The 16,848-nt window shown below is 44.7% G+C and overlaps 1 protein-coding gene across 2 annotated transcripts in view; it reads left to right on the top strand.

Annotated features, from left to right (window-relative positions):
* The window catches only part of mical3a (microtubule associated monooxygenase, calponin and LIM domain containing 3a), a 125,320-nt gene that overhangs the window by 13,712 nt on the left and 94,760 nt on the right, over nt 1-16,848 (top strand). The window contains exon 1 of one of the 2 annotated variants that reach the window (XM_056261349.1): nt 16,615-16,747. The exons of the other annotated variant lie outside the window; for it this stretch is intronic. The gene's annotated coding sequence lies outside the window, so the exon portion shown is untranslated. Of the gene's footprint in view, nt 1-16,614; nt 16,748-16,848 lie in introns of those variants that run through there. 2 annotated transcript variants of the gene reach the window in all.

Below are 16,848 nucleotides of genomic sequence, written 5' to 3'. Positions count from 1 at the left end.
GAAGTACAGAAGCCTGAGTGGCGCTGTCTACTACAGTAGGAAACACCCCGTTGAAACAGGGGGGATTGCGGCAAAACTGAAGAGTGTAGCCGAACTGAATTGTGCGAAGAACCCAAGACGATACCCCTGGTAAGCGCTCCCACTCTGGAAGGAAATGTGATAGAGGAGGAGGGATGTTGTAATGCAGACGACATAAACGGGCGACCGCGGGCTCCCCAAACCGTGGTAGGTGGGGGATGCCCCGGTTTGCTTCTTCTGGAAGAGAACTCCGGTCTATGAGAGGGACGTTCTCTGGGTCGCACCGGGGGGGGGGGGGGGGGAGCAGAAGGTTCCCTGGCCCTCCTGGGCATGAACTGTCTGAGCGCGGCCGATTGGGATTTGGAGGAGCGGAATTTCTCAACCACTGTGTTGACCGCCTCACCAAACAGCCCCTTTTGAGAAATCGGGGCGTCCAAGAGGAAAACCTTCTCTTTGTCACGGATCTCCGTGAAATTAAGCCACAAGTGGCGCTCCACCGCAACAGAACCAGCCATAGAGCGACCTATAGCGTGTGCGGTATGCTTGGTGGCTCTTAAGGCTAAATCCGTAGCCTTACGAAGCTCCTTGACCGCTTCAGGGGTCACGCCGTCGCCCTCGTCCATTTCCTTCAGGACGTCCGCCTGGTAGGCCTGAAGAATGGCCATAGTGTGCAGGGTCATGCCTGCCTTCCCAGCCGCCATGTAGGATTTCCCAATGAGAGAGGAAGTAGTCATACATGCTTTAGAAGGGAGGAGGGGGCGCGACTTCCAGGACGGCGCAGACGACGGAGCAAGATGGTCGGCTAAAGTTTCCTCAATCGCCGGAATGGCGGAATAGCCCTGTTCCACAGAGCCTACCAGGTTGGTGAAATCAGCTGCAGCCGCATTAGTGAGGCGCGAAGAGAAAGGCTGCTTCCAGGATCTGGAGATCTCATGATGCAGATCACTGAAAAATGGCAGCTTCCTCCGTTGAGGCCTAGAATTAGGGCCACTGAGAAGCCTTTCGTCAAGTTTCGACGACTGAGACTCACGTGGCTCGTCGGGCCAATCAATAGTGAGCTTCTCCGTAGCGCGCGAAAGCACGTCAACAAACTCCGCGTAGGCCGCAGTAGGCCGCGCTTCCTGGCCGCTCGGCGGGATAACCTCGTCGGCGAGAGTAGGCCCGAAATCCTCGGAGTCGGAAGCCTCGGTAAAAAGTATATCCTCCAGCCCGAAAGAAACCGCGTCGCGTGCTCCCGGGCTGGGGCGCAAATAATCGTGTGAAAATTCGACTGGCATGCCTCGCGCGTGCCGAGGGGAGGGAGGGAGAGAAAGAGCGGGGCTCGTCTGCTCGAACTCCACATCCTCAAGCTCTACATCCGAACCCCAAGTCGCAGATCCTCGAGAGGCCTCGGGAGCGCGACAGGGGGAGACGAATGATTCCCTCTCAAAGACCGCGAGCCGCGATTTGAGGGTTTTGAGCAACAAATTTTCACAGAATTTGCATTTAGACGATCCTATAACTGCTTCACGTGCATGTGAAAAACCCAAACACTTAACGCACTTACTGTGTGGGTCGTCGTTAGCGATGTAACGAGCACATGGTGGAGTACAGCGTCTGTAATCCATGGCAACTTCACCGTAAGGAGAAACAGAGTTCCGCTTGAACAGTCGCAGAAGCGCCGAGAATAATCCTTAGATGTATTTGTAGCTCAGAAAAATCACGAGCGAAGGGCAACGTGACCGCTTCGTTCTGAAGGTAGAGAAATCTGAGGAGCAGATGGCGCGCGCGCGAATATGTAATGATGCGACGTAAGAGCGTCGGGGCGGAGCCATTGTCTGAAGCCTTATAGAATCACGCCAATGAATTGGCGTGATTCTATAAGGCTTCAGACAATCGGCACATTCAGAGAATATCCCACTGCGCTTTCCGCAGCGTTGAGTGAACCTATGAAAGAGAACTTACAGTTTCGCTATAGAGACGCTGCTGCCGAACACTGTTAAGAGACGCACAGACTCTTATATGCTTAATCTCTCTCTCTCTCTCTCTCTCTCTCTCTCTCTCTCTCTCTCTCTCTCTCTCTCTTTAACTGCATCTCTAGCTCTAAAATGACGTTTTGGAATTAGTAATGGAGGTTTGGGATGAGATGCCTAAGAAATTAGTCCTACACACAAGTAAAACCTGACAATGTCTTGAAATACATCATCTGAACAATGTCTTGGGGTGTGGTAACCGTATAGTATAAGCATAATAATTGACTCCGGGCCATTAAATTATTGAAAAATTATTGAAAAATGATGCACACCCGATGTACGGTCACCAGCTGGAGTGCCCTTGAGAGACACCAGAGGGCACTCCACACCAGACAATCATGTTTCACTCACAAACTACATTTCCCATAACTCACTGCCCGGACTCATCAGCACTCATCTCATTCACCTGTTTCTCATCATCTTGTTTAGTTCACACCATAAATACCTGGTTTTCACATTCACTTATTGTGAAGTCTTGTTTTACTGTTAGTTGCAATTCTGAGCGTTATCCTCCTGTGTTTGCTTCCTGTATTTTGACCTGTGGATTGTTTATCGTTGCTGACCCTTTTCTGCCTGCCCTGACCCTGGACTGTTTCACTGGACTCTGATTCTCGCTGCCTGCCTCGACCCTCTGCCTGTATCTGGTTTGTCTCTGCCTTGTCTCCATTGCCCTGTTTGCTGTTATTTGATCCCTGCCTCTTTGACTTCTTCTAATAAATACTGCGTATGGATCCCCTGGTGTCTGCTGCATCATAACAGAAGACTTCGCCCCTTCAGATCCAGCAGCATCAAAAATGAATCCAGTAGCACAAATTATGCGCCTCCGTCAGGGAGACCGGCCCATTGAGGATTACGTGAGAGACTTTATTGAACTTTCAAACGTAACTCCAATGTTGTGCCTCATGATTTTCTTTAGAGGGGGACTATCTGAGCCACTCGGGTCAGCCATGCCACTGCACAATCCTCAATGGACTTTAGAATTTTATATTGATTTGGCCCTGTTACTGTGCGGTTCAACCTTTACTGTGGGTTTAGCGGACAAGGAGCCCTACAACCCCACAGTACCTGCCCATCCAGAGACCGTCCAGCGAGAGACCGTCCAGCAAAAGACCGTCCAGCCAGAGACCGTCCAGCGAGAGACCGTCCAGCCAGAGACCGTCCAGCCAGAGACCGTCCAGCCAGAGACCGTCCAGCGAGAGACCGTCCAGCGAGAGACCGTCCAGCCAGAGACCGTCCAGCGAGAGACCGTCCAGCGAGAGACCGTCCAGCGAGAGACCGTCCAGCCAGAGACCGTCCAGCCAGAGACCGTCCAGCCAGAGACCGTCCAGCCAGAGACCGTCCAGCCAGAGACCGTCCAGCCAGAGACCGCCGAGCAAGAGGCTGCTGTTCACGTCACGCCTGCCGATCCAGAGACTGAGCTTCACGTCGCTTCTGCCGATCCAGAGACTGAGCTTCACGTCGCTTCTGCCGATCCAGAGACTGAGCTTCACGTCGCTTCTGCCGATCCAGAGACTGAGCTTCACGTCGCTTCTGCCGATCCAGAGACTGAGCTTCACGTCGCTTCTGCCGAGCCAGAGACACCTGCCGAGCCAGAGACACCTGCCGAGCCAGAGACACCTGCCGAGCCAGAGACACCTGCCGAGCCAGAGACACCTGCCGAGCCAGAGACACCTGCCGAGCCAGAGACACCTGCCGAGCCAGAGACACCTGCCGAGCCAGAGACACCTGCCGAGCCAGAGACACCTGCCGAGCCAGAGACACCTGCCGAGCCAGAGACACCTGCCGAGCCAGAGACACCTGCCGAGCCAGAGACACCTGCCGAGCCAGAGACACCTGCCGAGCCAGAGACACCTGCCGAGCCAGAGACACCTGCCGAGCCAGAGACACCTGCCGAGCCAGAGACACCTGCCGAGCCAGAGACACCTGCCGAGCCAGAGACACCTGCCGAGCCAGAGACACCTGCCGAGCCAGAGACACCTGCCGAGCCAGAGACACCTGCCGAGCCAGAGACACCTGCCGAGCCAGAGACACCTGCCGAGCCAGAGACACCTGCCGAGCCAGAGACGCTTCACGTCACTTCTGCCGAGCCAGAGACGCTTCACGTCACTTCTGCCGAGCCAGAGACGCTTCACGTCACTTCTGCCGAGCCAGAGACGCTTCACGTCACTTCTGCCGAGCCAGAGACGCTTCACGTCACTTCTGCCGAGCCAGAGACGCTTCACGTCACTTCTGCCGAGCCAGAGACGCTTCACGTCACTTCTGCCGAGCCAGAGACGCTTCACGTCACTTCTGCCGAGCCAGAGACGCTTCACGTCACTTCTGCCGAGCCAGAGACGCTTCACGTCACTTCTGCCGAGCCAGAGACGCTTCACGTCACTTCTGCCGAGCCAGAGACGCTTCACGTCACTTCTGCCGAGCCAGAGACGCTTCACGTCACTTCTGCCGAGCCAGAGACGCTTCACGTCACTTCTGCCGAGCCAGAGACGCTTCACGTCACTTCTGCCGAGCCAGAGACGCTTCACGTCACTTCTGCCGAGCCAGAGACGCTTCACGTCACTTCTGCCGAGCCAGAGACGCTTCACGTCACTTCTGCCGAGCCAGAGACGCTTCACGTCACTTCTGCCGAGCCAGAGACGCTTCACGTCACTTCTGCCGAGCCAGAGACGCTTCACGTCACTTCTGCCGAGCCAGAGACGCTTCACGTCACTTCTGCCGAGCCAGAGACGCTTCACGTCACTTCTGCCGAGCCAGAGACGCTTCACGTCACTTCTGCCGAGCCAGAGACGCTTCACGTCACTTCTGCCGAGCCAGAGACGCTTCACGTCACTTCTGCCGAGCCAGAGACGCTTCACGTCACTTCTGCCGAGCCAGAGACGCTTCACGTCACTTCTGCCGAGCCAGAGACGCTTCACGTCACTTCTGCCGAGCCAGAGACTGTTCAAGTCATGTCTGCCGTTCCAGAGCCTGCACCTCACACCAGTCCAGCCGTGCCTGAGTCTGAGAGCGTTATGCCCGCCAAGCAGGAGTCTGTGAGCGTTATACCCGCAGAACCAGAGCCAAGGCCCTCTTCACCGCTGGTCCTGCCCAGCTCAAGTCCCTCTTCACCACTGGTCCTGCCCAGCGCTCAGTCCTCCTCGCCGCTGGTCCTGCCCAGCTCAAGGCCCTCTTCACCACTGGTCCTGCCCAGCGCTCAGTCCTCCTCGCCGCTGGTCCTGCCCAGCTCAAGGCCCTCTTCACCACTGGTCCTGCCCAGCGCTCAGTCCTCCTCGCCGCTGGTCCTGCCCAGCTCAAGGCCCTCTTCGCCGCTGGTTCTGTCCAGCCCAGAGTTTCACAAGATGCTGGTCCCGTCCATTCCAGAGTTTCCTGACAGGATGGCCGTCACTGAGCCTGTGTCTCCGGACAAGATGGCCGTCACCGAGCCTGTGTCTCCGGACAAGATGGCCGTCAACGAGCCTGTGTCTCCGGACAAGATGGCCGCCGAGCCTGTGTCTGTTCCAGTTCCTGAGCCGGATCCAGTGTCTGTTCCTGGGCCGGTGGCTTTTCCTATGCCGGTGTTGGTTCCTGAGCCTCCGCCGTGGCCGCCTGAGAGGTCTTCACCGCCGTGGCCGCCTGAGAGGTCTTCACCGCCGTGGCCGCCCGAGAGGTCTTCTCCGCCGTGGCCGCCCGAAGGGTTTCTTCCGCCGTGGCCGCCAGTTGGACTGTCGTCTCCTCCCTGGCCGCCTGAAGGATCGCCTGCACTGCCGGATCCGCCCTGGTCGCCTGCACTGCCTGATCCGCCCTGGTCGCCTGCACTGCCTGATCTGCCCTGGTCGCCTGCACAGCCTGCTCCACCCTGGTCTCCAGTTCCTCTTCTGCTCCACGGACCTGGCCCTCCATCCCGCCCCCAGATCCGCCTCCGCTCCACCTCCCACCTGGACAGTTTTTTGAGCGTCTGGAAGCCGCTCTTTGGGGGGGGGCTATGTAACGGTCACCAGCTGGAGTGCCCTTGAGAGACACCAGAGGGCACTCCACACCAGACAATCATGTTTCACTCACAAACTACATTTCCCATAACTCACTGCCCGGACTCATCAGCACTCATCTCATTCACCTGTTTCTCATCATCTTGTTTAGTTCACACCATAAATACCTGGTTTTCACATTCACTTATTGCGAAGTCTTGTTTTACTGTTAGTTGCAATTCTGAGCGTTATCCTCCTGTGTTTGCTTCCTGTATTTTGACCTGTGGATTGTTTATCGTTGCTGACCCTTTTCTGCCTGCCCTGACCCTGGACTGTTTCACTGGACTCTGATTCTCGCTGCCTGCCTCGACCCTCTGCCTGTATCTGGTTTGTCTCTGCCTTGTCTCCATTGCCCTGTTTGCTGTTATTTGATCCCTGCCTGTTTGACTTCTTCTAATAAATACTGCGTATGGATCCCCTGGTGTCTGCTGCATCATAACACCCGAGGTGTAACAGCCACTACTTATATTATATTTTATATTATATTATATATTATTCCTTACTTATATTATATTTATTATATATATGATTTGATTTCATAATTCTGTTTTAACATTATATTGGGATTTTTCACCCTAGAATTCCATAGGTGAAGTCCATATGGCTTCAGGGTGAGTAAATCATGGGCTAATTTTATTTTTTTTGGTAAACTAACCCTTTATATTTGATTGTGCTAAAATTGAACTATTGCAAGTATACTTTAGGTACACTTTAAATATCTTGCATTTAAAGACTGAAATTATAAAGAGATCATACTGTCCTTACTAATAAATAAATAAATATTTTAGACTTAATATTAAGAAATGTCCATTGTGCAATGAAGAAGTACTCCAAATAAAGTTTAATTATAATATTTATATCAGTTATTCTCAAGTGGTATGTCAGTAAATATGTTAATGGATTTGTAGTATACTTAGTATGAAATAAATGTATTTTAAATACATTTTGGTATAGGTTTTTTTTTTCACAAGGGAAGCTAGCTGAACTTGTCATATAGACTGTTATACAGGGCATTTTGTTACTGTTGATCGCTCTTTAAAATACTGCTTGTATTGAAATGGAGTGACAGCGATTGAGTGTGCACTGCTGCGCTTATGTAAGAGTGAATCAAGAGACAGAGGGGAATGTTGGCTACTGGGAGTGTGAATGAGAGGGTGAGAGAGGCTCAACTCATTCAACACTGCAATTGAAGTGCAATTAAAATGCTGTGAATGATCAAATAAAGAACACATAGTCCTGAGAGGGCCATTCTTTATGTTATTTGAAATTGAATACAAAATACTTTATCTGTGTTAGTGCATAAAACACAACAGTGGCATATAATTTAATTTCGGTTGGCCACACAGAACAACAATCCATTCAATTATATCATGTGTTGTGACAGACCATAATTTAAAGTGACATCATAGTGTTATGCAACACATTTTGCATAGAAATAAAGCATTTTTATTCTAAAATCTAAAATTTCTGATTTCATAAAGGTTTTACATGTTGTATTACATTTCAAGGTGTCTAGGAAATTAAAGTAAAATAAAATTAAATGTTTGTTTGACTGTCAGAATATATGTTCAAAAGTTTGGGGTTGGAAATATTTTTTAATGCTTTTGATGACTCACCCCTGGAGACGTATGGATTACTTTTATGATGGATGGGTGCATTTTTGGGGGGCTTCAAAATATTGCCCCCCATTCTCTCCCATTAGAATGCTCGGAAGAGCCAGGATATTTTTAAATATTTCCGATTGTGTTTTGTCTGAGAGAAAAGAGCCATACACAGGATGGCTTGAGGGTGTAAATCATGGCATAATTTTCATTTTTAGGTGAACTATCCCTTTAAGTTAGCCTACTGTTGATGACTTGATTGACTGTAAATCCTTGTGAGTCCAGCTTTTACACTGAACTGCAACCATGATGCAACTGTCTTTTAATCAATTCCTGTCCTCGCAGTCTTATAGACTGACTCACCCTGATCAATACTAATCCTCATGTCTTACAGAGCGGGATGTCAGAATGTGGTCCAGATGAAATGGCTCATTTGTTGTTTCAATAAACATAACAGAAGGACTCAGAGACGTTCAGTTTCAGTGCTACTTTATACTCTCTGACTGTGATGTAGGGCAATCACTTATAAATAATGACATTTTGCCCCATGCACGGCTCTGTTAGGGATTGCGTTCCACCCCTGGGAACCTCTAGAACATGTTAAAATTTCCTCTAGAATATTATAGGAACTGCTCTGCCCTAGAAAAAATGTGGTTAAATGAATTATCAGCTTGAGGGCATTATAATGTGTCTAAGGAGAGAGAGCATTACATTTCTTTGGCTGGCCCCCAAACCTTTGCTGTGTTACACATATTCATTTTCAAGGAACTCTGGCAGTGTTCAGGAAGACATATCCTGATATATCCAGATAAATCCAGTATGCAGTAATCCACGATCAGTCCCAGAGTCAGACCACAAGAAGGACAGAAGATGAGCGGTCTGGACTTTTCTGGACCTGATTAGGATATATCTGCACAGGTTCTTTGGTGGATTTCATCAGAGGAAATTACATTTTCATGTTGTAGGTTCACTCAGATTTGTGCTGCTTATAAAAGACCTGTTGGATCTTTTGACAAATTGACAGGGTATTACTATGCACACTGAATCTTACCAGAGTAACCCTTTTGATCTTTTTTTTGTTTTATTGGTTTTATTGTCATCCTGTGTAGCTATTTACTCATTTAACTTGTTCCTCTGACACTGACCTCTGTCAATCCCCTCGACCTTACATATATATATATTTTTAAGTACCCCTGAGATTTTAAGTTAGTAATTTAACAACACATTTGCATGTTTACAGGTCTCGAGTGTTGGTTAATGGTCACCTGGCTTGCATGTAAACAAATAAAACTTTTTTTTTTTATTGAAAATTGTGTATTTTAATTTAACATTTTTATGATTTAGCAAAGACCCCTGCAGTTCCCTCCTGAATCCCAGTTTTGGAAACCCAGCGTTAGATACAAAATATAAAAAACATGATTCTAGATATTTACTCAGAACGAACACTTTTCTGAGACATTTTTTTAAATGATTTTTAACCAATTGGTCTTCAAATAATTTTTCGTACGAAGTCAGTTCCCTTCAAGTTCGCACAGTCTTAGCTGACTAACAACCAGTGTACTACTTCATAATATAAACATACAAATACGGTCCAAAAAGCTTGCTTGAAACGTGCAGTAGTGGCCATAAGTGATGTCCAGACTAGGATATCTGTTTTTAATGACCCTACAAGTTTTACTTTGAAGGAAAAAAATGGATAGAGAAAAATAAAAGCTCTGCAGCATACATTGACTTATCACTTATTAATATTTTGTTGGTTCTCTCTTGTTTTTGCGTGTGTTCATAATGTCTTTGTGACATTTGCCATGTTTCACTGAGTTATCACAAATGCAATTTGTGCTTATGAAATCTTTAACAAAATGTTAATAACATTTGAATAACGGGTGAAAATGTGAAAGGCCGGACAGCACTTTTAGTGTTCGAATAGATGTTAGTAGATCTCACTGTCTATCTCGAAGAGTATCAGCTGAGGCCTGATAGGGTTCAGCTTTCTGCTCTATTAGTTTGATGTATCCAGCCCCACCCATTGGTCAATAAAAAGTCTCGTAAATGGGACCCGTGATAATGAGTGCGGTGACTTTAACATGCACCATCATGAGTCATGGACTGTTAAGCATAATGCAGAGAGCCTTGAGTGTGAATAGCCGGCAAAGAAAGGCACTTATACGCACACACACTCAGACCAAATTGCACTGTTTCCTTGCATTGCACTATGAGTATGCTCTAAATCAGGGCAAGTGCAAGGTCATCTCAAATGTGATCTTATAATGCAGCAGATTTAGTCTAATGAAGAGTGATGCATGGTGTGGAGGACAGAGAGAGTTAAGACAGAGGTCATTGCAACATATTGTGGCATCTCAGCATGAGAGGTTTTCTTCAGGTTATATTTAGTTATTGGAGCTTGCTAAAACAAGCATCACAAATATATGCTTTTAATGTGCACAAGTTTTATAGACTGATGCTTGGCAAAATGTTTATGTGCTATTTCATGGGTCTGTTGTTCATCGATATTATAATTTTATTATAATATATAATAAATATAATATATATTTATTTATATAAATTTTCTTTGTTTAAAAGCAACTTTAATCATTTAATGCTAATGCTAAATGATATCCAATAATATGAGTTCAAATTAACATATTTCTGGTGATCCTTCAGAATGGTTATCCTGATTTGGTGTTCAAGAAACACGTTTTTTTTTTTTTTAAACATGTGAACAGCTCGGAGGTAGAACGTCACTGGTTGCCATCTCGTAATGGTTATGACATGGTGTGAACACAGCATAAGCTCATTGTTTTGGTATATAGGTCCACGACGCGCGTACACTTTGTCCCGTAGATGGTCTGCTCACACACTTTAACCTCGCGCACGAGCAGATCCGTTTCCTCTCTAGAGAAGCGTTCAGTTTTTTCGCTTGCAAATTCTGCCATGTAAATAGCGAATCCGCCATGGCACGAGCGCAACTGGCTTTTAAAGGTAATGGGAGATGAGACTCTGGTTGGTTTGTTGCACGTTACGCCCAAAACACACTCATTAAGAGAATAGGTCTAAACAGCCCTTTTAGACCATGCGCCGGGTGCGCCGACCATTTTTACCGTCGTTATACTAGCAAAAGTGGATTCAGACAAGCCCTATGTGCACTTGTGCCGTGCGCTTTAGACCATGCGCTTAGATCGTTAAAATAGGGCCCAAAAAGTGTTTATAAAACAAACTGCCTAGCCTATACCTTTAAGACTCTGTAATATATATTTTACTGAATCAGTTTGTCTCAGTGGCGTAGCCTCAGATTTCTGATTGCTTAAAAAAAAAAAAAAAACTTTAGGAGGCAAAATATTTTTTAGTAATTATGTGAATTACACTGCGCATACCAAAGTAATAGGCCTACTACCCACCGGATGAAGAAGGGTTGGCTCTCAGTCTCCACAGTACATAAAATATTCATTTTATTTTATTTTATTTTTCGTGTTTGGTTTTTTGAGGAAAAAAAAATGTTATGGACGTGAGCGCTCTGAAAGCGGCACTAAAAGATGCTTTAAAACTTTCACAGAGACATCAAACAGAAAGCACAAAATCTTTCTTTAACCTAAATTTCGTTTTGTATTAATTGTATCTTAATTTTAATCAATGTTACATCAACCAATTACCTGGATTTAATAAATAAGAAGTAAATATAGCAGACGATAGATAGAAACGGAGGTGCCGGCGCCTGAACTGGATCTCGTCTCATTAATGAACCGAAACTCAGCATATAAGGTAGCCTACTTGCTTCACATGTCTACTTTTAAATAGAACAATTCAAAACGAAAGAAAAGAGACTACAGACTGCTCTCTGCTTATGTAATCCTTATGAAATGTGCATTTATCTCTGGCGCGTTCACTACTGAAGATCGCGAGTCAGCATCGTCAACTTCATCTTAGCCGACAAAGAAAACACTTGCTTGTTGATAAACAATTAAAATATCTCGTTGCTATATTTTACATATTCATATAATCATTACTTTTGCCGGTTGTGACAGCTTTTAGGTGCTTTTTTTGGCAGCGCCACCCTTACATGAGTCGCCACCGCATCACCGCACCCACCAGAATAGGCCTGTATATAAAATTCGTTTCACAGAGATATATATATATATATATGTATATGTATATGTTGCCCCCTCATTTAAAGACGGGACCCCCCAAAAATAAAATTCTGGCTACGCCCCTGTTGTCTAAAATGTTATCAAAGGTTATAAACAGGGTCTTTACTCCATGTGCTTTGTTACATTTTTGGCAAACACAGATTACAAACAATAATCTGGAAGCAGTCATATTTAAATTCATTGTTTTCTTAACCTTATGCCCATTGCTGTCTGCCAGAGAGAAATAGAAGCCTGATGGTGTTGACAGGTACTGTATTTTTTTATTCATGGCTGAGAAAAACCCTGCCAGTGTGGAGTTGTGGGAGAGAAGTCAATACATAATGCATGAAACAGGAGACACTGGTTTGGACATCCTCTCTGATTCTGTTGGACAGCAGTTCATGGGAACAGAAAGACAGAAGGACATCAGTGATGGTTCCATCATTAATGTGGGAAAACACACACACACACACACACACACACACACACAGCCACTGTTGTCTTTTCACATAGTAAAACAATTCATTGCATATCAACATTTCTATTTATTTATTTATTTGGTCAGGAAAGCTATGGAACTGCATCCTTTCATGACTGGTTACTGATTAAGACTGTTGTTAATCTGGTTTGGGTGGGGCTAATACTGTAGGTTAGAGGTAAAAACTACACGGTGTTTTATGAAGAGTGAAATTTACAGCTATGTTGGAATGTTAATTATTTTAACCACACGCGATAAGTTAATGGCCTCATTTACTTCCATCAAATCGCATTTAACAGCAATTGGTTCAATGTACCTGCATGCCAAGCACGCACTATTTAATGAGGTTTACCATGTGAACACAAACTAGTTTGACTTCAGCAGCTTTATATTTAATTTATTACGGCTCTCTGGAATATTTGATTCTGATTGGCCCATTTTGGCAAGATCAAATATTTTCATATAATGACCAATAATTGACCATTGTCCCAAACAACCGTGCTAGTTTATGTCTCTCATATCACGCTATGGTCTCTTCTTACATTTTTCTCACATTATTTAAAGTCAAATAAATCATACTTTGTGTCCATTTATGGTTTTATTTGGTAAGTAGTCAGGAAATAAGTCATATAAATCAATGTTGAACAAATAAACCCTGACAGGCCGCGGGTGATCTGGATTTCTCACTGCATTTGGAAAACAAAAAAAGAGTCCCTCATATCCTTACTGTTTCACAACCCTGGACTGATCAGAACCCACAATGGTCCCACTACAATCTATGAATACCACAGCCATATCTTTTATGACTTTGTGTAGTCAAAAAGCCACTTCCTAAACACTCAAGCTTTTTCAAACCAAGTGTGAAGCGAACAGTTCCACAGTGTGTAATGTCTTTTCCCCCCTGTTTTTAGTGAGGCATTTAAATGACTTTAACAGCTCTGCATTCGGACCACAGTTCAATTTTTCTGCCTGTAAAAGAACCACAAACCTGTGGCTGTTTCTCATCATATAATTGCAGCACTCTAACTTCATCTACATGTCTTTTTTGGCATTTTGTCCCGTGTAGAATTTTTCTTATCTTCACTCAAATAGTGGCAAGGCACTTTTGTTGTTATTTTAGGGTTGAAAAGTCTATGTTAATATAAAGAGCTCATTCAGAAGGCCTATTGTAACAGGTAATTCTGCCCACAGCTCCCACTTACCATCATCTGATAAAAGAATAATAGCTGATTTATAGTTACAGGCCCAACAAATCATGATATCACAAACTGTGCTAAAAAGAATGGCCATTTCACCAGATAACTGCATGTCAATGGAGCAACAAGCTCAGATAGTCATTACTGTTCCCTGAAACTGTTATTCTTTTAGTTTCCATATACAAACAGTGACCAGACTCAAACCTTGCTGACAGCCATGAGTTTTGAGTTATGCCGAGTTCAGACTGCACGATTTTCAAAATAATCGGGTCACTGTTGTTTTCACACTGACTATCTGGGGTAACATTCAGTTGCTGCTGTGTTCACACTGCACGATGGCTCGGCGACAGAGGTTTCACACTGCATGACTTTACAATAGAAAGAATCGCCGACAACTTCTTCCTGGTCCGCAAACTACGTTTCACAACCAACCAAACGCGAGAAGTGATAAGGAAATAACGGAAGATCACGCGTGCGTGAGACCGGAGTTCTCGCGCGACACTGAATTTGTTATTAAAAATGATAGCCTACAAATTGTCTGTGCACTGATTTGTAGCGAAAATGAAAAACAATTAATAATAAACAGTTTATGCAGGAAATGGTTGGGAAGACGAGGGGAGCAAGGACTGTGTTATTTGCAAAGAGAGTTGGGGGTAAATAACTAATTTTGCAAATGTCCTGCTGTTGCTGCTGGTCATGCAAATGTTTGAGCTTTGTTTCTGTTTGATATAATTGTAAATATAGGCCTATCTATTAAAATACTTAAGGCGCTTTTCCACTACACAGTACCAGCTCGCCTCGGCTCGACTCGCCTTTGTTTGGTTTTCCACTGTGTAAAAGTTGTACCTGTACCTGCTTTCGGGTACTTTTTTTCGTACCACCTCCGGCGAGGTTCTAAAGCGAGCTGAGGCGAGCTAAGCCGATACTAAAATGTGACGTGAAAACAATGCCGACTGCTGATTGGTCACAGAGAATCTGCGTCATCATTGCACGCGCCAGATGGAGTATCCAGAATAACCCCGCCATTTCTAAATAGTTTGGCCAGAGATAGTTACTAAATTTACTACTATTATTATGGCAACTCGGAAGAATACGCCGTGGTCAAACGAGGAGGTGCAGACATTCCTTTGTTTGGTTGCCGAAGAGAGGATCCGGCGAGAGCTTGATGGGGGAACGAAATGCGTCGCTATGACGACCGGGTACTATTTGTGGCGGTACTTTCTGCAATGGAAAACGGAGCGAAAAGCGAGGCGAGCCTAGGCGAGTCGAGTCGAGTCGAGCTGGTACTGGTAATGGAAAAGCGCCATTATATTCTGGTCTATAACTCCTCCTCCTCCTCCCTGTATCTTGCTCTCTCATTGGCTGTCGGTCATCGCCGATGTAGTTTTCAGTCAGAACACATTCACACAGCAGGATTGTGAATCGCCGACAGGTCCAGATATTTAGCATGCCAAATATCTCACGGGCGTCGGCGACTCGTCGGCGATTCTCTCAGATCGCGTCTTTGCTCATTCACACTGCGTGATTGTCACTCGCGTGAACGAGCACAGATTTGCCTGTGATTTCGGGCATTTGTCGGCGATTTCTCAAAACCTGTCGGCGAGCCAAAATCGGGGCTAAAATCGTGCAGTCTGAACTCGGCATTAGTGAGTTTCACTTCCCAAACCAGTCAGTCCATCTTGAGTACAAGACAGAATGTGACTATGGCCAGATTAAATTTCAATCATCTTGGATGTTTAAGTCATAAATACTTCAATTGGCTTTATGCCACAGCTTCACTACTTCCTGAACTTCAGCCAGCCCTTTGTTTCCTGTCTGTCATTATTGGACAAACTGATTAATCCAGGTGTGCCTGGCCTCAGTAACAATAATCAGGCACACCTGGATTAATCAGTTTGTCCAATAATGACAGACAGGAAACAAAGGGCTGGCTGAAGTTCAGGAAGTAGTGAAGCTGTGCATAAAGCCTATTACATTAAACTGAAAAAAATAAGTTGAATCTCGTATAGCTCTATTAAAAAGTTAAATATTGCTTAACTTATTTTGATGAGTTAAAGCAATGTAAAAACATGTTGTCATAACTTATTGATCATAGAACTTTTTACAGTTAAGATTTTCTCGAGCTATTTTTACACTTGCTTTTTCTCAATTCATTATTCTCATTATTTTTTAAAGCTGTCATTATTCTCAAAGGTGATTCATCATTAATTTAGGGTTATTCTCATCATTAATTATTAATCTTTACATGTATGTAAACTGATGCCCTATTCAGATTCTGCTTTTTAATTTGTCAAAAGTTCAAAAAGTCACTATATTGCAATAAATATTTTTTTTATTTGTATTTAATCATTCTTTAAAATAAATGTATATTTATTAAAAAATATAGTATGGGTTAACGACTTACAACAACAAACTATTTACAATATTTAAAAAATTATGTGATTGTTTAAATAATTGTAATCATATTAAATAAATATAAATATAAGTTAAATAAATATTATGTATAAATAAAATATATAAAAAAATAAGAAAGCAGAGTTTTGTGTATCAGTAATGAAACTTTTAAGTTGAGCTTATTTTTTTTATAAAATGACATCAAACAATTTTAGGCCTAAAAACAGGCTTCAACAATAATACATTTTATTTAGGAGAAATATGACATACTCTTGACAGTTTTGTAAGATTCACCCATATATAACTCAATCATCAGATAGCACATATGAAACGCAGCTATGCAGTATGCTGCTTTTCATAACTGCTGCCTACATTTGCACGCATCATATAGTATCTCACAAATCTCACACTCGGCCGCTATCCCAGTGAATAAAGCCGCTGCATCTGTCCAGTGTCTGTAGTGACTTAAAATAACCCCTCTCGACAGGAGTGCCTGCTCATGGCCATGCAGCGGGTCAAGCTGCCACACTTGGGAGGGTGCAGGAATGCCTGGCCGTCTTGTTGGTGTGTTATTTTTGTATCCTGGCTCCCTGCTGCTGGTACATTTTGTACACGTAAGGCGTGTGCACACAGTAGAGTCAGTCAAACTTAACCTCAGATCCACACCCACCTCCTCAAGACGCCCCATTGTGTCTTCGCAGGGAGGATTTTCTTTGTAAACCAGTGATATTGCAGGGAGGAGGGGCCATCGCCTGCTTTTGCGTTCCCTCCTGGTCATGTGACACATTCCCCTTCCAGTAACCATGACAACCAGCACTGGTCCAGCCTGTATCTTGCTGTTGTGAGAAGGGGAGGAAGAGGCAAAGAAAAAGAGAGGAGAGAAAGCTTAAGATAAACATACTCTTCCCAGCAACTGAGAGATTTAAGTAAGTGTCATTGACTTGGCTTCTTTGCTTTGATTCAGTAGTGCTTAGTGTGCATGCTGTAGAATAAATAAGAGCCATCCTTTCTAGCTGCTTTGTTGTGA

The sequence above is a fragment of the Rhinichthys klamathensis genome, unplaced genomic scaffold, assembly GCF_029890125.1.
Source record: "Rhinichthys klamathensis goyatoka isolate OS25496 unplaced genomic scaffold, OSU_Roscu_1.1 h1tg000181l_1, whole genome shotgun sequence".
Taxonomy (NCBI): domain Eukaryota; kingdom Metazoa; phylum Chordata; class Actinopteri; order Cypriniformes; family Leuciscidae; genus Rhinichthys; species Rhinichthys klamathensis.
Note: the sequence above shows the minus strand (reverse complement) of the source record. Positions and strands in the feature narration are given on the sequence as shown.